Source organism: Dermacentor albipictus, chromosome 3, assembly GCF_038994185.2.
Source record: "Dermacentor albipictus isolate Rhodes 1998 colony chromosome 3, USDA_Dalb.pri_finalv2, whole genome shotgun sequence".
Classification (NCBI taxonomy): domain Eukaryota; kingdom Metazoa; phylum Arthropoda; class Arachnida; order Ixodida; family Ixodidae; genus Dermacentor; species Dermacentor albipictus.
Window position 1 is genome coordinate 158,817,896 of NC_091823.1, and position 4,099 is coordinate 158,821,994.

General features: G+C 44.3%; 1 long non-coding RNA gene across 1 annotated transcript; it reads left to right on the top strand.

The window, feature by feature from the left end:
• Positions 1 to 2,036: 2,036 nt before the first annotated feature.
• On the top strand, positions 2,037 to 3,708 carry LOC135908693 (uncharacterized). The gene is made up of 2 exons (XR_010566390.2): positions 2,037 to 2,330; positions 2,395 to 3,708. It is a non-coding gene; the product is annotated as an uncharacterized lncRNA (long non-coding RNA).
• Positions 3,709 to 4,099: the final 391 nt, after the last annotated feature.

Consider the following 4,099-nt stretch of genomic DNA (forward strand, 5'->3'; position numbering starts at 1 on the left):
GCGTGACCAGCATAGTCAATGGCACACCAACGGGGTTTGGGGTTGTAGCCCTCATTCCCGAAGGCAGATCAATGGGCCAGAATATTGGGAGGCAAGATGTTCCACCTTGTAGACCCACAACCTGCACTGCCCTTATTATATGGCTACTTTATTTTTACGAGCAGTTTGAGCTGTGGACCACTACAATGGCTTTTCCCAAGCCAGAACTGTTGCAGAACCAGAGTATCCATATAACCATACAGGTGAAACCTTAGTGTTTGCTGTATATGATATTTATAGGGGTGTGCGTACTTTTCAAATATCGAATATTATGTTTTTAATATTCGTATTGATCAATTTGAAAAAAAAAATTCGAGAATGTACGAATATTCTAATCAAATCGAATATATTGCTGGCTGTGTGGGAGTAAACACAGTTCTTAGCATTTGTTTCAATCTAATCTGAGAATATTGGGCGATTTTGTGCTGAATTTTGGGATGATTTCGTGCTGCTAGCAAAATTTTGCTTGTAAAGCACACTTAGCCACTGAACGTCTAAACTTTGCAGAAAGGCCAGACTCTCAGTCGTCACGGTACTGGTTTGCGGACAGCGAGGGCGGACATTTTTCGTTTTAATGCGAGAGCTTTACTGACCTAGTCGAGCCGAGTTTCGCCGCAGCCGGCAATTTGACCTCATTTGACTGCAGCTGCGCCGTAGCCGTGGCAACACGTGACTCGCCGCGCCGAGCTCCGCGACCGGCTTCGCGCATGCGCTATCCGCAGCTGGGCTGCCGCCTGACCACGTGACTCGCCGCGCGGATTGCCATTGCCTGGCTGAGAGGAGCGTCACAGAACATGCGCTTGCCTAGTCAGTGCGAGCTTGGCCATGGATGAGAGCGAGGCTGGGCCGGCTTTTCTGAGCGTTTCGCAGAAGCGGGAGGCTTTGAGCCGTCGTCGCCAAGCGGCGTCTGACAACTCCGCGGATTAAAACCCCTTAAACTTCGTAAAGTAGCGACACTCTCATCCTCCACCTTCACTCCTCCTCATTTCTCCTCTCTTTGACGTTCCCTCATCGACGGCCGTGGCGCCACCGACACTGCTCGAGCGTAGCACCCAAGTAACCACGGATATCCGTGGGACGTCCACCATAAGTCCCAACGTCCATCCATCCGGATATCCAACACGGACGTCCGTGGGACGTACATGAAAAGTCCATATCCTGTTTGGATGTTCGAAGGACATCCCACCGGGATGTCCATGGGACATCCCATTTTGAACGTCCGCTGGCTGTCCATAAATAGGCATGCCCAGGATATACACTAGTGAGTTATATATAAACTAGCATAAATATATTGCCGGAAATTTTAGTTTGTTCATATTATATCTGTTTATTTTTGTTCTCTATCGGACACAGTTCATTCTTTTTTTCAAAGCAAAATAAATATATTTCCAACTTGATATAAATTCTGCCCACTTTAACATCGCAGTATTAAAATACGATTTTTTTTCTATCGGTGGGTCATACAAACAATTTGTAGTTTGCTTTAAAAAAATGCTTGTGGATGACTAGCAGAATATATAAGCGCCCATTTGAAGCCACTTATTCGACCTAGCGCCAAGCACTCAAGTTACCCCTCATTATGAAAAGTTCCTGATCATAGAGTTTTGGTCCTGACCTCCTAACATGTAGGTTCAGGTTTATCATTGGAACAGGAAGTAAAACACGTTGTTGGGCTAGTTGGTGCATTGTATTAAGAAAAAAACCAGCAAAAAAAAAAAAAGACGGACACAGGAAACATACACAAGACAGGCCTCTTCCAGCCTCTTTCCTGTCTTCTCGTATGTTTCCTGTGTGCGCCTGTTTTTGGCTGGTTTCTTAAAACAGGAAGTTGTCTGCAGTGTTCAATTGTGCATACAATAATATCATTATAGGTAACAAAAACAAATCTCAAAGGCTACGCTTTTGGTGGCTGCATGCGTTGAAAGCGATTACGAAAGCTATAATGCGTCAGAGCCGCCATGCATTGACAGTAATCTCAAAGGCTATGTTATTCTGGCGCCGACAGCTTTAGCAGAAACTGAAAAAACTCGAAAATCAGATACCGAATATTCCCAGAATAAGTAAATATTTAACTGTGTAATAATAGAATATTTTAAAAACCTATTTATGTTTGCGTAGATGCACGTGGAAGTGTTAGAACCTTGGCAAAGCAGAACGCTGCAGTCATCCAATCCAATCCAAGCTCTAGCCATCGTCGCCACGCCATTTTTTCATTCTGCGATCGTTTTAGGGCAGCGGAGCAGCGTTTGTCACCTTCCGTGCCTGCCGAAGTCTCCTACTCAGCTACCAAGGTATGACAGCTACATCGATTTCTTTTTTAATTCGTTTGGGTATTGAAATGTGTTTTCTTCACAGGTGCCAGGATGCCTAGACTGCGGGAGAAGCCGCACGCGCGAAAAAAGAGCGTCGCTGGAAACAAAGACGATATTCGAGGACTTCGGATCTCGCACCGGCAGCCAGCAGTCAACAGCTCGAGAATTCGCAAGTCTAGAACTGTGCAGTGGCGCGTATACCCCGCACGCATGCATTAACATGTGCGGTCGGGCTGTCCCTGCAAACATTTGTACGCCTTGTGATGTTGGTCGCTGCACCGAGGCGACATCGGAAGTTCAGGACGGTGGTTGTGACACTACGCTCACTAAGGACAATGTGCCTTGTTTCCCTGATGGATATACTCTACGTGACGCTTCGGATGGTTCACTTCGCTGTGAGAACGGAACAGGATCCCTTAGGAGAGGTGTACGCACAAGTCAATGCGGGTTTTCTGGTAAGCAGGACCCCGGAGTCTACATTTTTCTTTAGCTACCGCGGACTCTTCATTGGCGCCCTTTTGATTCTCCTGGCAAAGAGCTTCTCCTGGCTAATGCGCTCATGATCAGAGCTGTAGCCGTCAGTAGCAGCAAGATCGCCTGCTGATCTCTACGAAAAATAAAAAGCTCATTTTAAAAAAGTGAAGAATATATTAGTTGTTTTTATCTACAAGTTTGTTTAATATCGTGAGAATATGGTCACTACGGCCACGGCGGGGACATTGTAAACGAGAGTACGCATTCGATGGCCAAGTGAGTTTTAATAATTGTAAGAACGCACTACGCCACGAGAAAGAGCTATTGTTTAAAGAAAGTGAAGAATATATTGATTGTTCTTCACTAATAGTTCGTTTAGCTACGTCAGAATGTGGAGGCATTGGGAACGAGAGTACGCATTTGACGGCAAGTTGACTTACGAGAACGCACTACGTCGCGAATAACATTTAAGCTGCAATACCATTAAGCATGTCCGTGTGGCACCCCGCGAATGACATTAAAGTTTAAGGCATTAGCCAGTTAATGTCATTTTTTGTGCCCGTGTCGCAGAGTGCTAGTGAAGTGATGTAGTCAAGATTAATTCCTTCATGTCATTTCTGTTGCTTTCGCTGCTTAATAATGCTAATTGATGTATTTTTGCTCTTTCTTTTTATTCCATGCTGCAAACACAAATGTCAAAGCAGGGTGGGCAATAAGTATTTTTTGTTCTGCTGTTCTCTACCTTGTGTTGTGCTATTGAAATTGCAAGTTTTCTTCTTTATCCGTGTATTTATTTGTTCTTTGAACAGTACGCATATATCTGCTTATTGGTCTTTTTATGTATATGTATAAGGTGACAATAAACGTTTAATTGTATTTGGAAGTTGGTGTAAGTTCATTTCTCGTTTATTTAAAACAAGAATGCATTCAAGCATTAGACCAATGTAATATATGTATATATAATGGTCCGGTGCTTGAATGTGTCCCGGCCACTACTGTCGCTTCAAGGCATGTGTATATCTGGAATATCCCCGGGAAGACACACACACACACACACACACACACACACACACACACACACACACACACACACACACACACACACACACACACACACACATATATATATATATATATATATATATATATATATATATATATATATCCTGAACGTCCCCTGAATGTCCATGCTGGATGTCCGCGTCGGACGTACTACGGATGCCAAAGCGATTACCTTTGGATTCCCCAGGGACGTCCCTCGGACGTACGTCGGA